Raw genomic sequence first — 13,588 nt, 5'->3', positions numbered from 1 at the left:
CAAGAATCTAGGCTGACAATGAGTTTCAAGAGTGAGAAACTGAGAAGTTAAATCTAAACCTACAGAACAACTTATATAATGAACAAAATAACATAAAACAAAATAACATGTTTTTCACCTTTTTTGTTGTTGTTTGCTTGCTTTTTGTTTTCTTTCTATGTTTTTTCCTTTTTGAAATAATTTTTTCTGTGCATCATGATAAATGTGGAAATATGTATAGAAAAATTGTACATGTTTAACATATATTGTTGTCTAGGAGAGGAGGTGGAGAAAGGAAAGGAGAAAAATTTGGAACACAAGGTTTTGCAAGGGTAAATGTTGAAAACTATATTTGTATATAGTTTTCTGACCAATGAAATGATTAATCACAATTACAGAAGAAAGATGATTTAACCTGTACTCACCTCTTAGAGAAGTAATGGATTAAAAGTAGAGCATGCCACATAAAATTCTCAAATTTGATCAAGGTACTGATTCATTTTGTAGACTATATTTATTTGTTTTTATTAAAACATTTTCTTTACAAAACATATGCATGGGTAATTTTTCAACATTGACCCTTGTTTGTTTCAAATTTTGTTCCAAATTTTCCCCTCTTTCCCCCACCTCCTCCCCTAGCTGGCAGGTAGTCCAATACATGTTAAATATGTTAAAATATATGTTAAATCCAATATATGTATACATATTTATACAATTACCTTGATGCACAAGAAAAATCAAATCAAGAAGGAAGAAAAAAATGAGAAAGAAAACAAAATGCAAGCAAACAAGAGAGAGAGTGAGAATGCTATGTTGTGGTCCACACTCACTTCCCACAGTCCTCCCTCTGGGTATAAATGGCTCTCTTCATCAATGAACAAGTGGAACTGGTTTGAATCATCTCATTGTTAAAGAGAGCAACGTCCACCAGAATTGATCGTTGTATACTTTTGTTGTTGCCATGTATAATGATCTCCTGGTTCTGCTTATTTCACTTAGCATCAGTTCATATAAGTCTCTCCAGGACTCTGAAATCGTTCTGTTGGTCGTTTCTTAAAGAACAATAATATTCCATAACATTCATTATACCACAATTTATTCAGCCATTCTCCAATTGATGGGCCTCCACTCAGTTTCTAGTTTCTAGCCACTACAAACAGGGCTGCCACAAATATGTTTGCACATACAGGTCCCTTTCCCTTCTTTAGTATCTCTTTGGGTTATAAGCCCAGTAGTAGCACTGCTGGATCAAAGGGTATGCACAGTTTGATAACTTTTTGAACATAGTTCCAAATTGCTCTCCAGAATGGTTGGATCCATTCACAATTCCACCAACAATGTATCAGTGTCCCCAGTTTTCCCATATCCCCTCCAACATTGGTTATAGTTTCCTCTCATCTTAACCAATCTGAGAAGTGTGTAGTGATATCTCTGAGTGATTTGGAGCACTTTTTCATATGAATACAAATAGTTTTAATTTCTTCATCTGAAAATTGTCTGTTTCCTTTGACCATTTACCAATTGGAGAATGGCGTGAACTATTATAAATTTGAGTCAATTCTCTATATATTTTATAGATGAGACCTTTATCAGAACCTTTGAATGTAAAAATGTTTTCTCAGTTTATTGCTTCCCTTCTGATCTTGTCTGCATTAGTTTTGTTTTTACAAAAACTTTTTAACTTGGTATAATCAAATTTATCTATTTTGTAATCAATAGTGAACTCTAGTTCTTCTCTGGTTGCAAATTCCTTCCTCCTTCACAGACCTGAGAGATAAGTTATCCTATATTTTTCTAATTTGTTTATAATCTCATTCTTTATGCCTAGATCATGAACCCATTTCAACCTTATCTTGATATAAGGTGTTAGGTGTGGGTCAATGCCTATTTTCTGCCATACTTGTTTCCAATTTTCCCACCAGTTTTTGTCAAATAGTGGATTCTTATCCCAAAAGATGGGGTCTTTGGGTTTATCAAATACTAGATTGCTATAGTCATTGACTATTTTGTTCTGTGAACTTAACCTATTCCACTGACCAACTTCTCTATTTCTTAGCTAGTACCAAATGGTTTTGATGACCGCTGCTTTATAATATAATTTTAGATCTGGTACAGCTAGGCCACCTTCATTTGCTTTTCTTTTTTTTATTATAACTTTTTATTGACAGAACATATGCCTGGGTAATTTTTTACAACATTATCCCTTGCACTCACCTCTGTTACGACTTTTCCCTTCCCTCCCTCCACTCCCATCCCTAGATGGCAGTCAGTGTTATACATGTTAAATATGTTATAGTATATCCTAGATAGAATATATGTGTGCAGTACCGTACAGTTCTCTTGTTGCACAAGAAGAATCGGATTCAGAAGGTAAAAATAACCTGGGGAGAAAAACAAAAATGCAAGTAGTTCACATTCATTTCCCAGTGTTCCTTCTCTGGGTGTAGCTGATTCTGTCCATTATTGATCAATTGGAACTGAATTAGATCTTTTCTTTGTCAAAGAAATCCACTTCCATCAGAATACATCCTTATACAGTATTGTTGTTGAAGTGTATAATGATCTCCTGGTTCTGCTCATTTCACTTAGCATCAGTTCATGTAAGTCTTTCCAAGCCTCTCTGTATTCATCCTGCTGGTCATTTCTTACAGAACAATAATATTCCATAACAGTCATATACCACAATCTACCCAACCATTCTCCAGTCATCCATTTATTCTCCAGCTTCTAGCCACTACAAACAGGGCTGCCACAAACATTTTGGCACATACAGGTCCCTTTCCCTTCTTTAGTATCTCTTTGGGGTATAAGCCCAGTCGTAGCACTGCTGGATCAAAGGGTATGCACAGTTTGATAACTTTTTGGGCATAATGCCAGATTGCTCTCCAGAATGGTTGGATCCATTCACAATTCCACCAACAATGCATCAGTGTCCCGGTTTTCCTGTATCTTCTCCAACATACATCATTATTTTTTCCTGTCATTCTAGCCAATCTGACAGGTATGTAGTGGTATCTCAGAGTTGTCTTAATTTGCATTTCTCTGATCAATAGTGATTTGGAACACTCTTTCATATGAGTGGAAATAGTTTCAATTTCATCATCTGAAAATTGTTCATATCTTTTGACCATTTATCAATTGGAGAATGGCTTGATTTCTTATAAATTAGAGTCAATTCTCTATATATTTTGGAAATGAGGCCTTTATCAGAACCTTTGACTATAAAACTGTTTTCCCATTTTGTTGCTTCCCTTCTAATCTTGTTTGCATTAGTTTTGTTTGTACAAAGGCTTTTAAATTTGATATCATCAAAATTTTCTATTTTGTGATCAATAATGATCTCTAGGTCATCTTTGGTCACAAATTCCTTCCTCCTCCACAAGTCCGAGAGGTAAACTATCCTATGTTCCTCTAATTTATTTATAATCTCATTCTTTATGCCTAAATCATGGATGCATTTTGATCTTATCTTGGTGTATGGTGTTAAGTGTGGGTCCATGCCTAATTTCTGCCTTACTAATTTCCAGTTATCCCAGCAGTTTTTATCAAATAGTGAATTCTTATCCCAAAAGTTGGGATCTTTGGGTTTGTCAAACACTAGATTACTATAGTCATTGACTATTTTGTTCTGTCACCCTAACCTATTCTACTGATCAACTAAGGGAAGGGAAGGGAAGGGAAGGGAAGGGAAGGGAAGGGAAGGGAAGGGAAGGGAAGGATACTTTGATACATAGTTCTTAGGTTATTGTATCCATTAGTCACCTATCTCTTGCAACTAGCCTGCTGGTTGGTCTTCTTGCCACAAATCTCTTCTCACTCCACTCAACCATCAAATGAATCTTCCTAAAACTCAGATCAAACAGATCAGGCCATATCATTCCTCTATTCAATAAACCCCATTGTCTCCCTATTGCCTCCAGGATCAAATATAAAATCCTGTGTGTGGCATTCAAAGCTGGTCTTCTACGATTTTCAAATCTTCTTATACCTAACTCCTCCCCATCCTACTCAACATTCTGCTATCCAATGACATTGGACTCCTTCTACCTTCAGTTGAAAAAAAAAGTGCTGATCTCATTATTGTTTGCCTGTAAAACCTAGACAGTATATCAGTGTCATGCCAGGAAACCAAATTGCTTCCATTTCAATTGACTTAGAAAAATTCTAAAGATCACCTAACATAATAAGTTATTGGAAACCGAGTTCCTTTCTCAAACTCTACTGTAGAGAATGCAATTCTGATGGTCTGGTCATGTTTTCCAATGCCAAACATATGCTTGCCAAAAAAGACTTTTTATGAAGAACTTACATAGGGCAAGTGCTCACATAAAGATTAGAAGAATTGATACAAGGACACTCTTGAGGTCTCTCTGAAGAACTTTGGAATTGTGAGACATGGGAGACACTGGCACAGGACCACCCAGCATGGCGTGCCACATCAGAAAAGGTGTGCTTTAGGAGCAAAACAGAATTGAGATGACTCAAAAGAAATGTGGGTTGGGCAAATTTATTCTAAGTATTCTTATGAACTATTTCTGCCAATATACAGTAGAGTCCTCTGAGTTTATACTGTTCTGATCAGTCACAATCCAACACACTATATCTTGCTCCTCTTTGAGAATGGACAACTACCATCATCCATCCTTCACATCATCATCTGCCTCAAGCTCTTCATTTGTAAATTGAGAAAATTGGACTCAGTGGCTTCTAAAACCCTTTCGTACATTAAATCCATGATCCTATAAAATCTGTGATCCTAAATATAGGAAGTTAGAATAATAATGCTTTACAGAATTTTTAATATTCCGTTTTATACTATTTCGATACTCACAACAAGGGAAGCAGGGCGAGTATTGTCCCCATTTTCTAAATGAGAAATCTGAGGGTTTAAACAACTTGCCCAAGATTATTTAGAAAACATTTCTGGTTCTTGTACTAAAAACCAAGTCTCCTACATTCCCATGACAAAAAAAAAAACACCAAAAAACAGCTAGCTACTTAGGCAGGCTTTCCCTTCATAACCATAGTGCCTCAAACCCCTTCCTCCCTCCTTTTCCCTCTTCCCTAAACTGATTCTGTCAAGGCCTTGTTCATTTCCTCTTTGATCCTCTGGGAGCAGTTTATAAAAAGACTAAACTGTGAGTTCTGGGGTCTCCTCTGTCCTGAATCCCTCCCTTGCCTGTGGCCTCTCACTCTACTCCCTCTAGTCTTCTTCTCCTTTCCCTTTCCACAAACTAGGTCTCAGCCTCTACTCCCTCTGTTCCCCCCTCACAAAGACTGTATCGGTTTTCAGAGCCCATTTCTACTACAGTCCTGCCTCCATCTCATCATTCTTCCTTCTGCCAGGGATCCCTAGTGGGGTCACAGACAACCAGAGCATGGAAAAATCATTTGTCTTCCAGAGAAGCTGTTTCCTTTTTCCATTTTAGGTTTCTCCTGAATCCATCCCAGCTTCCCTAAAGGCACCTGGGGAGTTAACACTAAGAAGGACAGTCAGAATTTAAAAGAGTTTAGCAAGACAGAAAGGTGGGCTAAAACTAATGAGAGATCAATTAAAGAATCTCAGAGCTGGAAGGGGCCTCTAGATACAGAAAATCCAACTTTGCTTTGAATTCAAGAATCCTCTCTACAATATCCCGACAACTGTTGTTGTTGCTGCTATTGTTTATCCTTCGTTTTCCAAGAGGACCATGATAAGGGAGGAAAGTAAATTGGATTTGAGTGAGGGAAGACTGGGCAAGATCATCTGCCTCACATTCTCCTCCAGAACCATCTGGGTCCAGTGAACAATATCTCTGATAGGAGAACCCTCCTGAACCACACCAGGGAGAGGCCACAAATACACAAGGAAAACAATGTCATTGCTAGACAGCCTTCAGGGTTAGAAAGTACCTCCTTACAGCGAGCTGAAACCTGCCTCTCTTCAGCTTGCCCCCCTTGCTCTTCATTTCATTACTTCACATTAATAGTCCACCTCTAATAATTTCTCACACAGTCAAAGCCCTTTATAGCCTAGCCCTTTCCTGCTTTTCCAGTCTTCTTGTCCCTTACTCCTTAATCTAATTTCTGATGCAGGGACAACGGCCTTTTGGTTGTTACACAAAAGAGACACTTATCTATTGACTCTTGGGGATTTTCTCTGGCTGTACCCCCATGCCTGGAGCTCTTTCTGTCCTCCTCTTCAATTATCAACCTCCCTGAAAGCTTCATTTAAGTCCCAATAGAAATCCTACCTTTTAAAGAAAACCTAATTTCATTTCTCTTAATTCCAATGTCTTCCCTCTTTTAATTATTTCTTATTTATCTTATATTTACTTTACTTTATGTATATTTGTTTACATGTTGTCTCCTCCTTTCAAATGTAAACTCTTTGAGGACAGGAACTATCTTTTGCCTCTTTTTGTAACCCCAGAGTTTAGCACAATATCTGCACATAGTAATTGCCAAATAAATGATTCCTGAATTACTTACCTGAGCAACACATATATTTTGCCATCTGCTTTCTGATATGCATTCCTCTTTTCCTTTACCATTTCTTGCTTTGGTTTTTGGAAGAAAAATCCAATCAACATCATCCTTGCTACTGGGAAAAGTGTGACAATCCCATTGAGAAGGAAAAGAAACTGGTAATGGTAGGCTGATGCTGGGGAGGCTCCTACAGAAGAAAAAGAGTAGGATAAGGTTAATCCATGAATTAGCTCATCTAAGTGAGGAAAATAACTTTTCCTCACTTTTCATAGCTTCTTACTCTAAGTAAGTATTTTTGCCACACCGTCAAAGCCCTTTCCTGCCAATTTCTAAGTAGTTTTGCCAATTAAGATCAAAGCTCAGATAGATAGATAGACAGACACATAGATAGAAAGATAGAGAGGTATAGATAGATAAATAGATGTATATACACACACACATATACTTGCTAATTCAAATGATGCAAATGCCCTCTAAATTTTAGGGTTCTGAGGCAAAGCTCCATTCTCATGACCTAGTTGCAACTCTTCCAAGAATGGCACAACCCAAATGGCCTTCACCCTTAACCCCCAACACCAGACGGATCAACATTATTTAAACACAAGCACCTGCTTCTAGGACAGTCTGGAATGGTACAACTCTCTACATTCACTTTTCCTGAATGCTTTGATCCAAATTCCCTTCCTTTTTCATCACTTCCCCTAGAGAATGTAAGTTCCTTGTGAGCAGGGACTGTCACTTTTGCATTTGAATCCCTAGTACCTTCCATCTAAATGAAACTAAAGAACTGAGAAGATCCTGGAACTGGTCCAAGCTTCTTAAGTGTCAGAACGGGAATCTGAACCAGAGACTCAGAAATCCAAACTTCCTATTGAACCATTCTGCAATTCATAGATGGCAAGACCCAGAAGGGATCTTAGAGATCATCTGATCTAATCTTCTCATTTTACATAAACAAGAAAAAAAGACTTGCCTAGAGTTGCCACAACTAGATAGTAACAGAACTAGGAACTCAAACTGAGGTACCTGAGCTTAATAGTAGGTGGAGTAAATCTAATCTCTCTTTCATGTGCCAGCTCTTCAAATATTTAAGGACAGTTTTATTTCTCACATTTTTTTTTCAAGGTGAACTGCATTATTTATCATTTGAAGTGGTTGAAGTCACTTTATAAATGTAAAGAGCTATACTCCTAATTTCTCTGACCATTCTTCCTATGGCATGATTTCTAAACCCTTTATCATCCCAGTTGCCTTCTTCTGTGTATGATCCAGTTTGCCAATATCTCTTTTAAATATGGAAGCCAGAGTAGGATTCAGCATTCTAGATGTGCTCTGCCCAAAGGGAGAGTACAACAAGACTATTACTCTTCTTATTTTGGACACCATATTTTATTAATGCAGTTTAGCATTCAATTAGCTTTTTCCATTGCTACATGATACCACCAGTTCCACTGAGATTGTAGTCCACTAAAACTCTTAGGTATTTTTCACATGAACTGTTGTTAAATTAGATCTTCCCAATTCTTAATCTGTGCAGATATTTTTTTTTCTCAAAATAAGCATTGGATTTCATCTTAAAATGTGGGTACTTTAAAATTTGTGTAAATGAAAAAAAGATTTGGGAAACTTAGTGAACTATGAACTCAACATGAAACAGTGTGAAGCAGCTACAAAAAGAGTTAAAACATTCAAAGGCTGTATGAATGAGCATGTATTAACAAATCATGATAATAATCCACTAAGTTTGGCCCTTCCCAATTTAGAAAATGGCACCTTATTTTAGGCTTCACATTTTAACATTGACAAACAATGGAGGCTGCAGAAACAGACACCTAATTAGGATTTTTGATGGGCAGGGCTAGTCTCACAAAATACACTGGTGGTGACCAGCATGTAAGATGTTCTCAAATCCAATTTTCAAGATTAAGTTGACTGATTGGTCAGAGAGATGTTTTAGCCCTTGGGACATAAATCCCCCTGCAGTAAAGAAAGATTCTAGAGTATCCCATGGAGGACAGACAGAAATTGTAGAAAATGAGGGGAAATATTAGAAAGGCTTCTAAAGGGAGGAAGGAATTTTTGTTGTTGAGTTCATTGACCTCATTGAGATTTTCTTGGCAAAGACACTGGAAAAGTTTGCCATTTCCTTCTCCAGCCCATTTTACAGATGAGGAACTGAGGCAAACTGGATTAAGTGAGTTGCCCAGGGTCACACAGCTAGTAAGTGTCTGAGTACACATTTGAACTCAAACCCAGCACTCTGCGCCACTTGAAAAGGCACAGGGTGAGGTTAATCTGTGAACTAGCTCAAGTAACTTCCTATTCTAGTAGTGATTTTGCTGTTTAGGAGCAAAGCTCAGCTAATTCAAATTAAGTATGTGTTCTGAAGCAAAGCCTCCATTCTCATGGCCTGACTGGTGGTTGTTATCCTTCCTGCTTGAAGATGACCAAAATAAGGAGTCAAGGTACAGTGTGTCCGGCTGTGGCTAATCAGACCGAAGCAGGCTGAGAAGGCTCTACCACAAGTTGGGCACAAAGAGTCCATAGGAACATTTGGAGCGGAGATGTCTCCAGATCTGCTCATTTCACATTTCTTTTGAGCTACTGCACTGCTGCTATGCTCCCAGAGCACAGCACCTTCTTTGATTCAGACATGCCACGCTGGGTGGTCCTGTGCCAGTGTCTCCTGTGTCCCATTAAAAATGTTCTTCAGAGAGACCTTGACAGTGTCCTTGGATTGCTGCTTCTGACCTCTGTGAGTGCTTGCTTTGTGTGAGTTCCCTGTAAAATAGTCTCTTAGGCAAATATATGTTAGGCATTCAAAAACATGCAGCCCATTGGAGTTGTGCTCTCTGCGGTAGGGTTTGAATGTTTGGAAGTTCTGCCCAAAAAAAGATCTTAATGTCCTAGTAATATCTTCCAACAGCAGCTTGACTAAAATGGTCTTTGCTTTTAACCCCCAAGTTGGCATTCCTTAAAGACAAGCACCTAGCTCTTACGATAGTCCCTAACTCTAGCCAGTTTTTTTTTTCCTTCAGTAGTATTTTATTTTTCCAAAAACAGGAAAAGATAGCTTTCAACATTCATTACTGTAAGATTTTGTGTTCCAATTTTTTCTCCCCACTCCCCAAGACAGCAATCTGATATAGTTTAAACATGTACAATCCAAATATTTCTACATTTGTCATGTTGTGCAAGAAAAATTAGATCAAAAGGGAAAAAACCACAAGAAAGAAAAATCAAATAAACAAAAAAGTGAAAATACCAAGCTTCAATGCACATTCAGTCTCCATAGTTCACTTTCTGGATAAGAATGGCATTTTCCATCCTAAGTCTATTGGAATTGCATTGGATCACTATATTGCTGGGAAGAGCTAAGTCTATCATAGTTAATCATCATGCAATCTTGCTGTTACTGTGTACAAGGTTTTCACTCAACATCAGTTCATGTAAGTCTTTCCAGGCTTTTCTGAAATCAGCCTGATCATCATTTCTTTTTTTTCTTTTTTTTTATTTATTATTATTATTATTTTTTAATAGCCTTTTATTTACAGGATATATACATGGGTAACTTTACAGCATTAACAATTGCCAAACCTCTTGTTCCAATTTTTCACCTCTTACCCCCCCACCCCCTCCCCTAGATGGCAGGATGACCAGTAAATGTTAAATATATTAAAATATAAATTAGATACACAATAAGTATACATGACCAAAACGTTATTTTGCTGTACAAAAGAATCAGACTCTGAAATATTGTACAATTAGCTTGTGAAGGAAATCAAAAATGCAGGTGTGCATAAATATAGGGATTGGGAATTCAATGTAATAGTTTTTAGTCATCTCCCAGAGTTCTTTTCTGGGCATAGCTAGTTCAGTTCATTACTGCTCCATTAGAAATGATTTGGTTGATCTCGTTGTTGAGGATGGCCTGGTCCATCACAACTGGTCATCATATAGTATTGTTGTTGAAGTATATAATGATCTCCTGGTCCTGCTCATTTCACTCAGCATCAGTTCGTGTAAGTCTCTCCAGGCCTTTCTGAAATTACCCTGTTGGTCATTTCTTACAGAACAGTAATATTCCATAATATTCATATACCACAATTTATTCAGCCATTCTCCAATTGATGGACATCCATTCAGTTTCCAGTTTTTAGCCACTACGAAAAGGGCTGCCACAAACATTCGTGACATACAGGTCCCTTTCCCTTCTTTATAATCTCTTTGGGATATAATCCCAGTAGTAACACTGTTGGATCAAAGGGTATGCACAGTTTGATAACTTTTTGAGCATAGTTCCAAACTACTTCTCCAAAATGGTTGGATTCTGCTCACAACTCCACCAACAATGCATCAATGTCCCAGTTTTCCGCAGATCCCTCCAACAATCATCATTATTTTTTCCTGTCATCTTAGCCAATCTGACAGGTGTGTAGTGGTATCTTAGAGTTGTCTTAATTTGCATTTCTCTGATTAATAATGACTTGGAGCATCTTTTCATATGACTAGAAATAGTTTCAATTTCTTCATCTGAGAATTGTCTGTTCATATCCTTTGACCATTTTTCAATTGGAGAATGGCTTGATTTTATAAATTAGAGTTAATTCTCTATATATTTTGGAAATGAGGCCTTTATCAGAACCTTTGACTGTAAAAATATTTTCCCAGTTTATTGCTTCCCTTCTAATCTTGTCTGCATTAGTTTTGTTTGTACAAAAACTTTTCAGTTTGGTATAATCGAAATTTTCTATTTTGTGATCAGTAATGATCTCTAGTTCTGCTTTTGGTCATAAAGACCTTCCCTTCCCACAGGTCTGAGAGGTAAACTATCTTGTGTTCCTCTAATTTATTAATAATTTCATTCTTTATGCCTAGGTCATGAACCCATTTTGACCTTATCTTGGTGTACGGTGTTAAGTATGGATCAATGCCTAATTTCTGCCATATTAGTTTCCAATTTTCCCAGCAATTTTTATCAAACAGTAAGTTCTTATCCCAAAAGCTGGGATCTTTGGGTTTGTCAAAGACTAGGTTGCTATATTTGTTGACTGTTTTATCCCTTGAACCTAATCTATTCCACTGCTGATCATCATTTCTTATAGAACAATACCATATTATTGTTCCATAATTCCAAATATACCACGACTTATTCAGCTATTCCCCATTTGATGGGTACTACTCAATTTCCAATTCCTTTCTAGCCAGTTCTGAATACCTGCAGCTCAGACGCAATCTTTCCTGGCTCACCTTGACAGGAGCCCTAGAAAAAGGGGATAAGAAGGGCAAGATGATAACAATTCCTTTAAGGAGTCAAGGCAAAGGTCATTCTGGTTATATTGCTCCAGTTACTAGAGCACTTAAGTCCTTTCTGGAGCTGAACTGCTAAGTATTCAAACCCTACCACAGAGAGTGCAATTTAGATGGGCTCTGAGCAAGTGAAGATGTCATGAAGAGATAGAGAAAGAGACAGACAGACAGAGAGAGAGAGAGAGAGAATGAGAGAAAGAGAGAGAGAGAGAAAGAGAGAGAGAGAGAGAGAGAGAGAGAGAGAGAGAGAGACAAAAGACAGAGAGAGAGAGACAGAGACAGAGATAGAGACACAGAGAGAGACAGAGACAAAGATAGAGAGAAAGAGAAAGACAGAGACAGAGAGACAGAGACACAGAGAGAGACAAAGAGAGACAGAGACAGAGACAGACAGAGAGAGACAGAGACACAGAGAGAGAAAGAGAGACAGAGACAGAGAGAGAGAGAGACAGAGACACAGAGAGAGATGGACAGAGAGAGACTATGGAGGGTGGAGAAGTTACTGAATGTTTGTGGAGTTGTAGCAGAATACAAAGAACTACATTTGCCAGAGAGTAGACCTTTTGGAACCTCAAGACTGCTGGGTCAAGAATGAAGGAAGACAATAAATCTTGAGTTGTTAGCTGGCAGGAGAAGTGGGTCCTAGGCAGGTATCCCCAGCCTGAGTTGCCAGCTAGAGAGGTTGGCTGGTCTTGGTTGTGAATAAGGGTCTCTAGGGAGCAAGTTGAATTCTGAGGTCAGTGATGACAATTCCTGGCGGTTGTTGAGGAATCTGAGTAGCATTATTTTAAGCTCTGGTCATCTCTACACTGGAAAAGTACCCGAGGGCTAGGGTGGAGACAAATAGGCTCTGAGCCAGACATTTTAGACAGTGTTTCAGAGAGAGACTGAGTCAGCAGAGAAAACATGGAGGGAAGGAGGATGTGTTAAGGAACAGAGCTTCCTTCTTGGTTCATCCTGGAGCTTTGTTATAACAACAACAATAATAATAATAAATTATTTTATAAAAAACTTTACATAGATATTTCATTTAAGCCTCACAACCACCTTAGGAGAGAGGTACCAAAGACATTTTTGTGCCATTTTACAGACCAAGGCACTTGAAATGAAGTGATTAAATCCTAGTAGAAGCAGAGATCTATCAAAGGAGATTCTGTCAGGGTCAAGCCTAGCAGAAGAATCTAGACCCTGGGCCTGAGGCCTCAGTTTTTCAAATCAACTTTCTGGAGATTCTGATGATATCATCAGGGAGGCTTTTGACTGGGGCCGGGGATTGTTCCACCACACGTTTCACAGTGGCTAAATTTGGAGTTAAGAAGATCATGATTTGAATCCTATCTCCAATCCTTAATAACTATGTATCTGTGAACACAACTTCTCTGAGACTCAGTTTCTTCATATGTAAAATGGAGAAGGTACCTTACTTCACAAAGTCCAAATGAAATACCATAGATGGATAGTGTTTTGCAAACTTTAAAAGTCAAGTTTTTAATGAAATCACTAATTTTCCTTCTCTCCTACCCCCAAAATAAAGAAAAGACAAAGTATAGCAATAAGTGTAACATTTGCATCAACTCAAAAATCAAAATAATTCAGATGAACGTAAAAGTCAACTCAATAGTGCACAAACTATGTCTTTCTAGGCTTTCCTAAAGCTTCACTTATTTGCTGATCAGACTTTGACTCTCAGCACACATTCTAACTTGTTATTTGTACAACTTCTTGCTAATACCTTGAAAGAATGCAAAGCCAGGGAGGAAATAGGTTCTTCAGACCCTAATGTAAGGATCTAAAAGGTCACTGTCCATGAGATTTCCTAATAAGGATCAAC

This window comes from Sarcophilus harrisii, chromosome 3 (genome assembly GCF_902635505.1).
Source record: "Sarcophilus harrisii chromosome 3, mSarHar1.11, whole genome shotgun sequence".
Lineage (NCBI taxonomy): Eukaryota > Metazoa > Chordata > Mammalia > Dasyuromorphia > Dasyuridae > Sarcophilus > Sarcophilus harrisii.
Note: the sequence above shows the minus strand (reverse complement) of the source record.